At 39.4% G+C, this 17,644-nt stretch overlaps 1 long non-coding RNA gene across 4 annotated transcripts; it reads left to right on the top strand.

The window, feature by feature from the left end:
- The first annotated feature begins 1,339 nt into the window (after positions 1–1,339).
- LOC145443141 (uncharacterized) lies at positions 1,340–11,047 on the top strand. Of its 4 annotated transcripts, none has more exons than XR_013916306.1 (4): positions 1,340–1,476; positions 1,868–1,983; positions 2,119–2,202; positions 10,913–11,047. It is a non-coding gene; the product is annotated as an uncharacterized LOC145443141 (long non-coding RNA). The 4 variants fall into 4 exon arrangements; XR_013916305.1 differs by lacking the exon at positions 10,913–11,047 and adding an exon at positions 2,421–2,556 and having other exon boundaries at positions 1,344–1,476; XR_013916304.1 differs by lacking the exon at positions 1,340–1,476 and having other exon boundaries at positions 1,897–2,202.
- Positions 11,048–17,644: the final 6,597 nt, after the last annotated feature.

The raw sequence follows: 17,644 nt of genomic DNA, 5'->3' as shown, positions 1-17,644 counted from the left end.
GTGTCTGCCGCTGCCGCTATGATGAATGCGGCACGGACATATTTCCGGTAGAAATTCATTCTGCTCATTTTTCATAGCAGGCATATCTGCTTTCAGTCTGAAATACTCCTTCCAGCTCGATCGATTTTTAACATTTTCCGGTCTACAATCATGCTTACACTTCTCTCAACAGAACATTGCGAAACGACATCCTACTCGCATAATCTTCGCGTGGGAGACCTTATCGCCTGGAGTTGGTGCATGCACCGGAGTCGAGGCTAGTTGGGTGGCGTCAAAATGAACCAAAGCGAAACTGGCAAAACCTGTAAATGATAACACTTTGTAACAGTATGCCTATTTTGTTCGGCTCAACTTTTGATGGCACTTTGTATTTTATGAGGTTCTATGCTCGAAATTCGTATCATTTCTTCATGATACACTTTTCAATTGCTATCCTTGTTTTCTTCTCACGTAGTAATGCGAAATACCTAATTTTCGAAAGACATTTGAACCGACCAGATATCGAATATTATTGAATAAGGTATGTAATGCAGGTCTTCATTTGAAACTTTTAGATATGTAACATTTCAATGTTCGTGAGGCAACATTGCCCTAGCTAGAAATGCTTGAAGTTTTATGTTACTCATGGTGAGTGATTTTTAAAACGATGGGATGATAAACCTGGTTTTGACCCATGACCCCACTCATCATCACTAGCTTATTTCTTTCTATCATTGGACACTATATGTCGGCCTTAACAACATAGGCACGCCGTTGTATTAACGTTACTATCCTTTGCAGTGTCAAAGTAATTGATATTTATGGTTGGGCGAGCAATAATAAAGTATTTAAATTGCGATTAGCGGATAATTATTTAACACATTTAATTCTGCTGCACGCAGCGGTAGATACTAGACCTGTCTCTAAATTTATATGTGGACCTGTTGGAGACTGAGTAATTTGACTTGGAATCATCTGTAAACGAACCAATCACATCATAGCAATAGCGAATGATCATAGTGACGAGATAAATCCCAGTGCCTCTTCCCTTATACAGTTATTTTTCAATCATCGATCTACGAATTCCAGTTGTTTAATTATGAAGATGTAGATTGTAATTAGTCACTGCGGTATTAGTGATCTGCATTATGACATCAACTTGAGCGTTATCACCAACGCCATCCACTAATTCTATATATTTGTAACTTTTATATCACAATTCCGAACTTCGGCGTTTTCCATGCTAAGAGACACCAGTAGGGATTGTTATTCACGAATGATATTTTTCATTCAGTTGTTAGGCTCATGATCTGTCATCTGAGATCGATAGATATCCGACTATAACACGATCCTCAGCTTTCATATCTCGTACCGGATTATGTATATCCGCAACGATTCCGACTGGCTAGATATAAAGAAGTTGCTCGGTTGATCAGCACACCGTCGAATGACGATCCTTCTTACGAAAGAAGGGTCCACAAGCATTCGAAGCCCGACGTATGACCGTGCTTGGGGTATCAATTTAGTACATGGTAGAACTTCGTATTCGTTTTCATGCGATTTGCTCCCTGGGCGTTGGCTGAGGCCGTTGTTATCAACGGTCATATGAAAGTTTCTTGTCGTCTGCGTTCTCTATACGCCGCGGTATCTGACAGTGACATTTCCCGAATATCATATTATCCAGGCCAGGGCCTTTTTCCGCCACTGCGGTGTAGCTAATATAATGACTTTCGAAGCGGTTGCGTTCAAGTCGGCAGTTACGGAATCAAAAATAAGGAATAGGCCTGGTGTAAATGACCATTGCAGTCGACTAACACCATAAATACCACAAACAACGACCGTGGACCTAGCCATCATAATTGTATTGTAACTTACTTTGATTTGACAGATTCATCATCGGCACCTTAACTTATCAAAATGAACGGTATCGTGAAAGCGCTTTTCCTTGCCGTGCTCTGCGTTGCGGTGACAGGGAAGAAAAACGAGGAAGCAGAGCCGCGTTACCTGAATGAACCGCGTTACCTGAATGAGCTGAATGAACCGCGTTACCTGAACGAGCCGCGTTACCTGAATAAGCTGAATGAACCGCGTTACCTGAACGAGCCACGTTACCTGAATGAGCTGAATGAACCGCGTTACCTGAACGAGCCGCGTTACCTGAATGAGCCGCGTTACCTGAATGAACCGCGTTACCTGAATGAGCCGCGATATTAACGAATCTAAGTACGTACCATCTTATTGTTTTAATGAAATTAGACATTAAGAAAGGGTGTTCTTAACGTGCCATATCTTTGAATGTAAATAGTGAATAGTCTTATCATGTATCCACACTCCACAGTTTGGGTAGGATATGAGTTAATCTGTACCACCTCGGACGAATACGATGCATTGTAATGATTACAACTCCTAAATGATAATTTACCAACGATTGCAATTTTCAGACGCGTGACGACGAACGCAGCAGGAATCAGATGAGATCAAAAGCATTTCGTCTTCTTTGCGGAAAACAGTATATAATCGTTGTGTAAATGCATCAGGCTCTTTTGCTGCGTAATAAATTGAATTCAGTGCAAGCAATTTGGTGACATTAACGAACGTTGCAGTTTTACATCAGTTCGGGTGCACGTTACTAATACTGTGCCATGTCTGCATTGGGATCGAGGAAGATTTATTTGAAACCATAGAGAGAGAGAGATATATATGATATTCTTTTTCGCCTGCACCATCGAGATGCTTTGACGATGAAGTTGCGATACGGCCGTGAGGTCATCTAGTCTGTGCCCCCGTTTTGTCTCGTCCATGCTATCCGTTATTGCTGAGCGCCTAGCAGGACAGCTGCGGATACCAATTTTCGAGTCCTTGGTATGACCCGGCCGGGGATCGAACCCGATCGAAAAGCCGGACGCATAGCCATTACATTATCTCGCATATATCCACACCGCGTAAACGGTTACTGCTAATTCAACTGTTGACGTGATCATGCGCATGGCATAGATTACAAAACTAATAAAGGTATTCCACTGGTATTTGGAAGAAATTTCAGATAATAGTTTGCTACCTATTCAAAATCCCAGCTGCTTGACACCCAATGCTAAATCTGTTTTGAACAGTTCAGCACCAGAAAATAAAATTAGGACATACAATGAAATACGAAATGAGCGACGCATACTGGCGTAGCAAGGAGCCATAATTATTTCTTCAAAAGTGTTCACAGCTTTTGCATTTAGTAGGCCTATCAATCGACAAATAGTGTTGACACGGTACATCGACATCGACGACGATTGAATCACAAACTACTGACAATGGAGTATAGTTATATCGTATTTCATTCCACTCAACTAACTGAAGGAATAAAATCTTGACCCATACTCTAATTACGTACCGTACTGTTTTAAGCCTTTCATTGTATACTTTGTTTCTACTTGAAATAATGACCAGAGGTGGTCAGTAACGAAGTACTTCTACTTTTGCGAAGTACACAAGTAGTTTTTCCCTTCATCTGTTACTTACTCAAGGATATAGAATCTTCGCTACTTCTACTTCTACTTCGTAATATTTTGTGATTTATTACTTACTTTGCAGATGTTATTCTGCCAGCGGAACTTGACGTATCCCGCTAATTGGCGACGCGCTTCTCGCTAATTGGCCGCGCGAAACACTGATAACACTTGTCTACACAAAATTTCAGGTTTGGGTTTCGACAATTGATTTTGGCTAATTTTGGGACGCTGAATCCGAAAATGGCCTCAGATTTTCTCCATCACATCACGTTTTTGAGATATGAAATATCCCTAATTTTTTTTTAAAAATCAATTTTTTACCCCCCTCTGTTGTCAAAACAAAGAATTCTGATGCAATAAACACTGTTTTACCTGCAATAGTCTAGCTTTAATTAGCAAACAAGCATTCTATGTTAGATTCATACAAATTTGAGTTGTCTTTATTAAAGTTTTATGCCACAGAATTAAAAATAGGCGTGCAAAAGAGCAACCATAATAAAATTAAATGCTGCATTATGCTGACGAACATGTGGATGGGACAGTAGCAAGGTATTGTCTGAATTACAGCCTAGAGTTCACACAATATGCACATAGACATTCCAATGAAGTGCAGAAATTCTGAAGACAGGGACTTGGGCAGGGCGAGTTCAGAAACAGTAAAAAAAGAGCTTTCATAAAATATGAAGTCTTCACTTATAAGCTTAAACATTCTCTTTTGATAGACTTCTTTTACGAACAGCATCTGGAATTTTTCTTTTCCAACTCCATCAATAGTCGGCTATCATACGAAAATCCAGGTACAGGTGGCAACTCTGTCCTTGTCTTTGCTCATACCGGATTTTTACTGGTCTGGGAAATAAATGAGGCCATTAATCCCACCGACCTTGATAACGTGCCTCCATAATTTTAATATTTGGCTGAAACGTTCACCCTGTTCTTCACTAACTTTCCCAAGGTTTTGTCTAAACTCATCCGCATGGCTCTTCAAATCGTTAACTTTGATGCTCACCCTACATCCCAGATCTTCATAACTAAGCAGCAGTAGCAACCTTGAGAGATCTTTATAATTTTCTGCTTTTTTGTCCCCCCCCCCCAAAAAAAAAAAACACCGAAAGCATTCCGAGCTCTAGCCTCGAATGTCAACATCGATTATATACAAGATTTTATTCCTTTACCAATTGCCTAATTTGAGGTCCTTGAAAATCCCAGTTTTTTGTCTCTTCACTGAGACTAGTAAAAGCATAACATATATCCTTTGAAACACCCCCTTCACAATCTAAAGCTTTTACATAGTGTTTCATGAGACCAAGTTAGATGTGAAGAGGAGGCAGGAAGTTTTTTTTTTTATCAACAAACTGATCACGTATGATACTGTTGTCCAGCGTCACCTTGACGCCTGGAGGCCCCTCATGTTTGTTCCAGTGGTGATCCTTGACCCTGCTGTCCCGGTAGCACAGGAAACATGAGTATTCGGTGTAGCTCAGCAAAAAGTTCACCATTTTCAAATCTAGACAGATGAGCCAGCCATGGTCATGCTACTACAACTATTCGAGAACGGTTTTGATGTTCTGATAATCTCCTTTCATTGTTCATTGCCATAAAATGTCACGCTTGTACCAGCTTTGTTAGTTGCTCTTTTGCCTGCTTATTTTTTATTCCAAGGCATGAAATTTTAATAAATACAACGCAAATTTGTTTGAATATAATATAGAATGCTTGTTTGCTAACTAAAGCTGGATTATTGCAGATAAAACCTTGTTTGTTGCATCAGATTTCCTTGTTTTGAAAACAGAGGGGGGTCAAAAATTGATTTTTTTCTTCAAATTAGGGATATTTCATATCTCAAAAACGTGATGTGATGGAGAAAATCTGCGGCTATTTTCGGAATCAGCGCCCCAAAATTAGCCAAAATCAGTTGTCAAAACCCAAACCTGGAAAAAAAGTTGAAATTTGTAGACCAGTGTAATACGACTTATTGAACCTTCCTAAAATTTTAATACAAAATATTAACGATACTATTTTATCCGGTTAACCGGCAGATTTTTATCCGGATATCGGATAATAAAAACACCTTCGGTTAACCGGTTAACCGTTATCCGGATATTCCAACCCTAGTCGCCATGTCTGCTATGCTCTTTAATTAATCAACGTATCGCACAATCCAAGATTTCGGGTGGGGTACGTATAATTCGCGAGTGATATTGGTCACCGGCGCAACAAAAACCGAGCCCCAAAACCTGACGACGGCATTTTCCTTACCTATTTGAAGCCTGTTTATACTGTCACGAGATTAATTGTTCTGGCTGAGATGAAAATTTACTAACAAGTCACTGTAATTTTGATCAATTAAATACAAAAGTAAATATTTGGCAAATAGCCAACAGAGCCATAGGTTCCCGACCACTGGACTAGGCAATGGGTCGGTCATCTAAAACAATAAGCCTGCTAATACGCTACAAGGAATAAAATGTCAAATGAAAAGTTCACCAACAGTGCAGCCACGACACCAACGAAATACAGTTTGCAAAGAAATTTTGACTTCGTAGACAATTTGGACAATTTTTCAACCTACAATTTTCAAAATTTTGGCTTTATTTGCAATATCAAAAACCAATCGCACTACTTATTACTATGTCATTATTGCGTATCATTTTAATCGGTTCACCTTTCAAAAAAATATGTAGTCATCGAAATTTTAGGTTGTGTTGTCTCATTTGCCACTTTAGTAGTAACGCGACTGTATAGGGCGAAGCAGTTAGTTGCACGGGTACTCGACCAAATGTGACCATTGAGTCACAATCATAACATGATAGATCGATTCAGGGGTATATCAAGAGCGCAGGGACTCCGAAATGGCATGAATTTTGCTGAATTGGCTCTAGTGTTTGAGATATTGGTTCTTCATATATATACCATTGAAAATAGTATATTAGCGGGAAATATAGGTTATCTCGCGCTTAGGGAGGCGAATAGGGTGAATAGTTTATATCATCTCACATCCAGCACTAACATATACGTTGTAGCGCACTGTGAATAGACAGATTACGTTACCCGCGACTCATTGGTATTACAGTCGTGGATCATACAACTGCGCTATCTCACAACATATGGGCGAGAATATACATCCATAGCACACGAAATCAGAACCTCCTCAAATTTATTCCCCGGTATAAATCGATTAGGCTACAGCATTTTGATCCAAATATTGCATGCACGTCGGAACGTAGGAAGGTGAGTGAATTTCTTTGAATGTGATCGTGAGAGATGTGATGTAGAAGTATTGAAAATTTTCTAGATCTCCTGATTCTTATTAGGAAACTATACTTCACTGCTCCTGTTGAAGAATAAATGATGCGCCGCCTACGGTGTATATATTAAATCGTATAATGAACTGGCGACGACACTTCGTGTCTGCTTCTGCCACACGGATGAATGCGGTATGATTATACTTTCCTGTGTTATTTCCTTCTGGTCATTTTTCCTGCCAGGGTGGTCTACTTTCAGCGTGAAATACTTCCGATCAGAATCGATTTTTAACATTTTACGCCGAACGCTCACACTGATTTACAATTGCCTCAAAGGAATGCTGCAAACGAAAAGTAATTCGATTCATTCAACCACCCCGTGTAATCATAATGTGGAAACGCAATCGCAAGGAGTTGTTGCACAGTGTACATGCGCCTGAGACGAAGTGAAATTGGCCACAGTGAACCAATGCGAAAATGCGACAACCCGAGAACAATAATTATGGAGCGATTTGTATCGATTCAGAAGTGGCATCATCGAATAAGATGAATTGTGCGTGCTAGGCAAGACTATTGTCTATTCATCAATTACACTGGTCGACATTTTTCAACTTTTTTTTTTGCTTTTTTTTAGAACGGTTAATTGAGTTTACCTAATTTGACGATGCTGATTCCAAATCTGCCGTCAGAATTCCCTCATCACGTCAGAATTTATCGCAAAAATCGAATGAAAATTTTACTCAAATACGACTGTATTAAGTGCGTTTATGCCCGTTTAGGTCTGTATATGACACTAACACATCTTACAAAGCTCTCAGCTTACTTTATTGGATTTGAGGTTCGATTATCTTGTACTTCCAAGAAATTTAAATGCAACTTCAATGAAAGAGAGTCATGCATTTTTTTCCAAATCCGTCTTCCTAATAAGATATAGGGGGTTTTGGTGAGTGTTCTGATTTGAGGTCCAGCAAATACACCATCTATTATATTAACTCAAGTGAGGAAACATTTCGTGAATGCATTTAGAACGTGCTCTCTCTTTGATCAGAGCCTTTAAAACTTTTTGATGAGATACCGTTTAATATATAATGGTGGAAATACAACACTACACTAGATCTGTCGATAAGAGCACGCTCTGAAACATTTTAAAGCCTGGTGTAAGACACTCCCTCATCGGCCACTTACGATAAATTCAGTGATTTCTACTTTCCCATTCACACATAAAACAAAGATACCTTGTATTTCTAAACCGTTGAACCAGTACCATATTTATGAGTTCGAAATCAACGGAAACTTTACACGTTTGCCCGACGTTCGAGTACTACATATCAAATTTGAAATCAAAAGTTTCATATTCTCGCAAGACCCCTTGATGCCAGATGTACCAGCTCCAAGGATAGAAGCACATTGATTTGTATTGTGCGACAAAACAGCTTTCAGGCTTGATGCATAACTAAAGAGGCTACAATGCACGGTTTTCAATGTCTCTATGAGACCTTGAACATCGACACAATAGACTAAAGAGGGTTCGCCGGCAAAGAAGAGTGTGTAGGCCTATTCACTATCACGATGCATATACCAAGCAAAAGTGGTAACAGTGCGAAGTAGGCCATATGTTCGGCTTTCAATCTGGAACCTATAATGAGAGCAGATTCATTTGACAAATTCAAATTTATGACACAGTTATTTAGTTCAAATTGATTCAACTTTATATAGCTGCTGATCACCATCAGTCACATGCTGAGAACATTCTTCAGACAAAGACTCTTCACCAAGAGAATCTTCTTCAACTTCTGGTAAAACTTTTGAAGAAAATGGAATTGTAACATCTGGCCCATGAGAAATCGGCCATATTGCGCATGTCGAATGGGATATTCAATTTTATGCTGATTTTTGACATCAAATAAAATAAATACACATGAGCAAAAGTAACAATCTTTTCCATGTCAATGTGGCTCTCTCCAAACCATATTGGCACACCAAATGGTAAATACTTTTGTTTTCAAATGCTTCACAGCCTCAGTGTCGCTTTAATATTCATTCATTTATCTTTTCTTACCTCTTCTTTACATCGCCTAGGCCCAGGTCTGATTTCAGTTTTTTGATGTCTGATTTCAAAGACTACATCAAGTTGTTACGACGCCTTCCTATATTTTCATTGTACCGCAGTCTTGTGATGTTTTGAAAGGAAGAAAATATTAACAAATTGATACTGATATCAAAAACTAGGCCTAGATGTTGACATTTTTACATACTTATAAAAAGTTACTTTTACTTCTACTTCAAAAGAAATTGACGCCGCTACTTCTACTTCTACTTGAGTACCTCTCAGATGACGTCACAATGGTGATAGCTATGACCAAACAGCAAGGAATACGTCACAGAACGGGCAGTTTTAGCACTAAAATGCAAAATTTTAAATCACAGATTATAAAAAATCTTGACGTGAGAGAAAAAAAGCGACTTCATATTCGTGATCAGCGTACGAAAATTGACTTCATAGTCATCATTTTGGTCAGAAAACAAAAATCATGTCACGAGTGTGAGTTGTATAGTTTACTGCTCCGATGCTTACGTTGTGTATGTTTGATCAAATCATCGATTCAAGATGACTGATGACACGACGTGTCTGCCGCTGCCGCGATGGTGAATGCGGCACGGACACATTTCCTGTAGCAATTCATTCTGCTCATTTTTCATAGCAGGCATATCTGCTTTCAGCCTGAAATACTACTTACCGCACGATCGATTTTTAACATTTTTCCGGACTACGATCATGCAGACTTACACTTCTCTCAACAGAACATTGCGAAGCGACATCAATTCAACTTATCCTACTTGCATAATCTTCGCGTTGGAGCCCGTATCGCCTGGAGTTGGTGCATGCACCGGAGTCGAGGCTAGTTGGGTTGCATCAAAATGAACCAAAGCGAAACTGGCAAAACCTGTAAATGATAACACTATGTTACAGTATGCCTATTTTGTTCGGTTCAACTTCTGATGGCACTTTGTGTTTTATGGGGTTCTATGCTCGAAATTCGAATCCTTTCTTCATGATATACTTTTCAATTACTATCCTTGTTTTCTTCTCGAGTAGTAATGAGAAATACCTAGTTTCGAAAGATATTTGGACCAACCAGATACCGAATATTATTGAATAAGGTATGTAATGCAAGTCTCTATTTGAAACTTTTAGATATGTAACATTCCAATGTTTCGCGAGACAAAATTACCCTAGCTAGAAATGCTTGAAGTTTTATGTTACTCATGGTGAGTGATTTTTAAAACGATGGGATGATAAACCTGGTTTTGACCCATGACCCCACTCATCATCTCGAGCTTTTTTCATTCTATCATTGGACACTATATGTCGGCCTTAACAACATAGGCACGCCGTTGTATTAACGTTACTATCCCTTGCAATGTCAAAGTAATTGATATTTATGGTTGGGCGAGCAATAATAAAGTATTTAAACTGCGATCGGCGGATAAATATTTAACACATGTAATATTGCTGCATGCAGCGGTAGATACTAGACCTGTCTCTAAATTTATATGTGGACTAGGGTTGTTCAGATTTGGGCATTTTTTTTGGAAACTTGTTTTGCGTAGTTCCAAATGATAGTTTAGTGCATAAAAACACATTTACAAGCGATTTTAGTCATTTTCATCGCGATCTTCCTTGCGCGCAAAGCCCCCAAAGACCCACGGGTCGATTCTCCTTACTTCAGACGATTCACCAGAGTGTTGACGTCATATCTTTTGATGTAGTGTTGACGGTGTCACTGGTTCGCAGCTTTTGTGAAGTTATCAGTTCAAAACGGCTGTGTAGGGATGGGAAATATCTCCATTTCTATAACTGTACTGAAATTCAGTCCTACAAATGCCAGATGTATCTTCGTTCTACCAAAAACAACCAGTCTATCGTGTTCATGGGAAACATGTATTGGTTGCGCGTTTGTTATGAATCGTATACCGAAGAAGCACAATCGTGTTGTGAGTCGAGAGCAGATGCGCAGATATTTTCAGCTTAACGTGCCATACCATTCAATGTAAATAGTGAATAGTCTTATTATGTATCCACAGTTTGGGAAGGATGGAGTCAATCTATCCCACCTCGGACGAATACGATTCATTGTAATGATTACAACTCCTAAATCATCGTTTACCAACGATAGCAATTTTCAGACTCGTGACGACGAACGCATCAGGAATCAGATGAGATCAAAAGCATTTCGTCTTGTTTGCGGAAAAGAGTATATAATCGTTTGTAAATGCATCAGGCTTTTTTGCTGCGTAATAAATTGAATTCAGTGCAAGCAATTTGGTGACATTTACGAAAGTTGCAGTTTTACATCAGTTCGGGTGCACGTTACTAAAGCTGTGCCATGTCTGCATGGGGATTTAGGAAGATTTATTTGAAACCAAATATCCACACCGCGTATGTACGGTTACTGCTAATTCAACTATTGACGTGATCAGGCGCATGGCATAGATTACAAAACTATTAAAGGTATTTTACTGGTATTTGGAAGAAATTTCAAAAGATAGTCTGCTACCTATTCAAAATCCCAGCTGCTTGAAACCCTTTACTAAATCTGTTTTGAACAGTTAAGCACCAGAAAATAAAATTAGGACATAGAATGAAATACGAAATGAGCGACGTATACTGGCGTAGAAATGAGCCCTATTTATTTCTTCAAAAGTAGTCATAGCTTTTGCATTTAGTAGGCCTGTCAATCGCCAAATAATGTTGACACGGTACATCAACATCGACGACGATTGAATAGCTAACTACTGACGATGGAGTATAGTTATATCGTATTTCATTCCATCCAACTAACTGAAGGGGTAAAATCTTGACCCATACTATAATTACGTACTGTTTTAAGCCTTTCATTGTATACTTTGCTTCTACTTGAATTAGTTATGACAAGTAGTGGAAATTGTTAAGCCAATCGTTTATCAGCGTACAATCATGAGAAGAACAGCTGCATAATGAAAGGAAATTGCAATTCGGGGATGAGGGGAAGGGCAGAAGTAGGCTGGTGCAGGCCTCGTCTTGTATCTTTCTCCCTGCTGCCGGCTAAAAGCAAACATCATTAACAAATCGGAATACAGAGAATAGTGGGTGTGATATAAAATGATAACACTTATTCAGGAAGAATTTTATTGGAAGCGACAAACCTAGAAACTGAAACCAGAAAACGGGATGCATGCTAAATTCGGATTTCAAAGTCGTACCAGCCCAACCACACTGACACTTATTATTATATTATTATACTATGTACAATACAATAGTGACGGGTAATAACTAGGGCTGGGCACAATGATTCGAGTACTCGAATCTGAATCGAGTATTAATTTTAATGATTCGAGTCGAGTAGTAAAAGACGAATTTTTCGAGTACTGAAATTATACGCTTCTTGCCACTAAAAGTCATTTATCATCAAAAATTATAGCGTCTATACTATTTTCCACTGTGGAAGTCATGAATCCTTAATTATCCGTATTGCAGCATAGAAAACAGGGGATGAAGTACAAGTACAAAGCTACGAACGTTACTGGAAATAGCACATTTCCGAAGTCATGATCATCCCACAACATTGTCACAAAGTGCAATGGAATCGGGATGGTCGAAAAATACTAAGTATGGTTAATGTGATGGATAGCACGCATTATATTCTTTGTGGTGGCCTTGCGGCCCCTCGTCGTCATCCTGGTCCGTACCGGATTTTCACTGGTGTGACAAATAAAAATGATTGATGATTGAATTTGAACTTTGACATATTACATTCTGCTATGACGTCATAATGAGCGATACTCGAATACTCGACTCGAAGCAAAATACGTGATTCAGAATCGAATCACTCAGGTACTCGAAAATGCCCAGCCCTAGTAATAACTAGGGTTGCATCTAAAACAAATGGTGTTGTAAAACACATTGTTTAAAACATATTTTAAACAGTGTTTTAAACAAATGCCCCTTTAAAAAAGATCTTTTTTAAAACGTTGTATAATTAGGTCATAGTTATGTAATATTCTCGAAAAAAGACGTAGTATGAGCCTATTTGATCCCGACTTGCAACCAATATAGCACACCTATACGTTGTGGAGTTGCTGCAACCCTCGCAATCGTCGTCGGTTCAACAGTTATAGCAAGTAGATATCGATTTTCAGTACGGAATGGGTTTGTTTGTGGTGTTCATGGTGTATTTCGACTACTATGGTCATTTACACCGGGCCAATTTCTTCATTTTTATTCCGTAACTGCCGACTTGCAGCACGGCCCACTTCTAGGCTTTATAAGACACCGCATACACGGATTATATGGCGAGGAGGAGCCTAGATAAACCTCAAACACTTAGGTAGGAATTCTGGAGTCGACCTCGGTCGGATTGAAACCCGCAACCCATTGGTGTTGCAACTGTGGATTACACCACTACGCTACCTCGTCACGTGGTACGGAATGGGTGTTCTGATGATGATGACCGCCGACCGTGAAAATGTTGCATAATGATGTGGTCCAAGTTAAAGATATTTTTGGTCCGTTTATAACAGTGGTCGGCAGCCCCTTTCGTCGGAGGAGCCATATTACCATGTATTTTCGATTGTCTATGGCAATCAACTGTGACATCACAACTGAAGATTCGTCATGACTGAAAAAAAACAATAAAAAAACATGTTTTAAACAAGGGCCTTGTTTCAAACATGTTTGTTTTGAATTGATTTTTGTTTTAATGGCAGCCCTAGTAATATTACGTAGGGGTTGGGTTTAATAGTGGCAACCGCACAGCTCGAAAATAACCTTCACGCAACTGATTGAGATTTCGTTGAATATATAAGCTCCTGCCGTAAAAATTAGGAATTCATGATGAGCTTCTTTGACTTTATGATCTTCTCGTTGACGATTGCGTAATTTGTCGGTGCCTTCTACGCCAGATGAAGCATTAATTCAGTAAAGCTATAAATGGGTGCGTAAATTACACTGGTCAACAAAATGAAAAAAAAAATTAGGCAGAACATCTGAGAGCCGTTTCTGGGGTTTTTGAGGTTGCTGATTACGAATATCACATTAGTTTTGTCAGATTGGCTCTTTGTCAGGAGATATTTACACCCCTAAAAAAGCCCAAAATTACTGTTTTTGCCCCTAAATATTTTACTTGGTACGAAGAAAATCGTAGTTTTTCCCAATGTTATACTGCGTATAAATAACTAATTGACTATAAAGAATCCTCATGTCATTCTAAGTCGTTCTATCAATATTAACATGACATGATGCGAAATATTTGTTTGTCAAAAAAGCAGTTTTTGAAGCCTAAAATTTGTACTTTTGCGCAACGGAAATACAGATTCTCCTGTATCAATTGGTCATTCTACCAAGATTAAAGAAGAGTATAAAACTATAAAATTTGTCCTTGGCAGTGTTGGGATGACTCGAGTCATGACTTGACTCGAGTCAGACTCGAGTAACTTTTTCATATGACTTGACTTGACTCGAGTCACTTTGAAAAAATGACTTGACTTGACTTGACTCGGCGCTTCAAAAATGTGCATTGACTCGTGACTCGGAGAAAAATTTACGAGTCAATTTCAAGTCATCAAGTAAACGATGTCGATTAAATCACTGTATTTTGTGTTTGTTCGTATCGTTCGCGATACGCCTGTGTCATTTCTGAGAGTAACAGTGATGAGCACCGGAGCGGAGTCGGAGTGGATTCGGAGCGGAGTTTTGCCAATTTGTGATACCCGGAGTGGAGTCGGAGTTTACAACAGATATTTTTCCGGAGTTTTACGGAGTATTGTAATTTGTAAGTTTTGCCCCCGATATCTTTCGATAGCTTTGACCAGAAGACACTATTGATTACAAACCAAAACACAGACAGTTGACACCTTGTAAAGTTGTAATATGACCGGTAACATGCAAAAATGATTGACAAGTGCATAAAAATCAGCCATCTGCAGTGCAATTGGGGACTGGAGAGTAACCTAGTGATCTAGCAAGGCATTTCCGTTGAGGAGTGTCTGTAGTTCACAAACTTGAAGGCACCCAATATCGTTCGCAGCGCATCATTTTCTCCCTGCCTTGAGATGCAGTCTTTGAATCTACTGCTGAATGTCACCATATTATGAGATAAGATCTCCAGAATCTTCCACGTTGCTGTCATTGCAGTCTTCTATAGTAACATCATATTCCTCCTTGTGTATTTGTTTCGTGACTAATTTTCATGCTACCCCAGTAATTATGCGAAACATTTACAATCAGCAACATACAGCGGGGCTTCCTTATGATACAGCCTTTGGCTACCCTGATTCTTCCAGCAAGTTCATGATCATAACGGAATATATCCCATTATCCTGATGACATTCAATATAGTAATAGGTCCATTTTGTGAAAATGTATTCCCAACGTTTGTATCAGTTGAAACGAGATAATATCCGATACCACTTTTGTGATAACTTTTCGCAACTTTCATCGTACTTGCAATTTGCAGTGAGAGATATCGATAATAAGTGTTACATCCATATTACCTTTATATCTGTGAGAAATATACATACAACAAGCAAGTATCTGGATGGAAACAATAATAACTTATGCAATGTGTTACATGATTTAATGACATTGCGACGAACTTTCGCTAGTAAGATCCGCTCACAGAGGCATACCAGCATCTAAGCCCGCTTTAAAGATTTCAACAATACATAAATCACTAAGGTAAGCTGACCTTACCCTGTAAAAACAGAATATTCCGAATTTCTGAACAGCCACACTAAATAACTACAACCGTCTGCTTTGCTCTGCTCGCATCAACTCAACTACGCTTCCTTCAATATTGATTGACGTAGTCAGTCATCCAGAACTCTTCTGAATTTTCATCATGTAATGTTTGGTTTGATTGAGAAATGACTTTGATGTGATAAGAAAAATCAGCACCGCAATCAACTTTCTGCTGCTGGTCTGTCTCAGACTCCAAATTCCAGATATCATGTATCAGCTTCAAAATTGGAAGTTACTAGTCATTTAGTCAACTTCAAGGAGCGTCGATCGGTGCGTCAGTGATGCATCATGTATGTTTAGTGCAGTGCAGTTCCATCAACTGTTTCATGGCGATGCGGAACTTAATTTACTGAAACCCGTGCTGTGATCGTCGATTTCAGTGGTGTTAGTGGTAGTAGTTAGTTCGAACTGACTGGTCTTCCTTCGTCGTTTTAATATAATGGCTGAAGCACCGTCGACGTCAAGTGGGTTACTCACTAAGACGCAGAAAAAGAGTGACGTGTGGAAGGATTTCACTCTGATGCTGCGTGATAATAACGGCCAGTATACTGGGTTTGCGAGATGTCAAAATTGCAATGTTCAGCTGAAGCATCACAATTTGACAAGTGGTACGTCGCATCTTCGAAGACATATCGAAGCTTGTAAGAAGAATTGATCGCAGTTGAAATGCAAGTAAGCGAGTAATCTAAGGAGAAGGTGATCATGGGGAACGCTGATCGCCGGGTGGAGAATACCGAAGAAGTGCCGGTTTGCCGTGGTGTTGTGCAGAAGACGTTTTGCCATCCAGATTTACGGTGAAACCTAAGTTCGATGAGGAGGCTTCATCTTTGAAGCAGAAGCTGTCAGAGGAACTAAGAGTTGCTATCAACTATCAAGTGTTATGGGCTGGCTGGCATCACCACAGATATGTGGACCGATCTATAAAGGGTCGCAGTTCTATTAGCTTGACTGTCCATTTTGTTGGAGAGAACTTGACTCTCAGAAGTAATGATGCGACTGTTCGGCAATTCACGGATACTAAAAAAACTGGTATGAATATCAGACAGGCTATCGTAAACATCGATTGGGATTCTTCGACAATGGTCTGAATATATTTCGGGGACTGGGCAAGATTCTTCGGGTTATCTCGGAGTCTGGGATTGAGATCCCCGGAGTCGGAGGGACTTTGCCTCAGAGACCAAAGTTGTCGGAGGGACTCGGAGTCTCGAAAAGCAGACTCCGCTCATCACTGGAGAGTAACCATACATTCACTGATTGTACGTTCCCTGATCCTCTATTGTTACATCACAGATAAATTGACCACAACCGAAATGATCACAGCTTACGTTGTCGTAGTAGCAGTAGATTAATCTAATAGCAAACATCGCAGGTGTTTCTTTAGGCGGCCCAGTTCTTACATTGATTACAGTGATCACCTTAAACAACCCACTCGTATGATTTAAAAATCGAGCGAATACCATTTATGCGTCTATAGTCTCACGGATGTGTAGATGGGAAGTGTATTGTATCATATCAATTTTTTTCAACTTCTCGTGGCTTCGTATTCAACCCTCTTGGTTGATAATAACAGACTGTAGCAAGATAAATGGCCAAGATTTATTCAAGATAAATGGCCAATTATTTTGTTTATCACACAGCTAGCAAAATGTAATGAGTTTGAATCATCACTGATACTGCGAAAATTCAATTTGACTTGAATTGTGACTTGACCCGTGACTTGACTTGACTTGACTTGACTCGAGTCACCTCCAAAAAACGAGTGACTTGACTTGACTCGAGTCACCTTCGAAAATCGATTGACTTGACTCGAGTCAAAATGTGCAATGACTCGAGATGACTCGTGACTCGAAGGTAGTGACTTGATCCCAACGCTGGTCCTTGGAAGGCTTAACTACAATACTCATATGCGTCTCCTTTCTTTCGACTGGTAAATTGATAAATTTCCGCTGAGTCAACAAAGTGGGTATACCTAGTAACCCTATCAAACGAGAAGCTTGATTCTGGTATCTGGTGTATTCGAATATCGATGAAAGATTCCAATTTTACATTAAGAAGGAGTTCACTGCATGTAATTTCTCCTAAGATGTAGTAAATAAAACCTTTTAGATGATCATAAAGCACCCAACCACAAACAGTTGGTC

The sequence above is a fragment of the Botryllus schlosseri genome, chromosome 7 (genome assembly GCF_051294905.1).
Source record: "Botryllus schlosseri isolate E-star chromosome 7, Bs_hap1, whole genome shotgun sequence".
Classification (NCBI taxonomy): Eukaryota; Metazoa; Chordata; class Ascidiacea; order Stolidobranchia; family Styelidae; genus Botryllus; species Botryllus schlosseri.
This window is presented reverse-complemented; position numbering and strand designations above follow the sequence as displayed.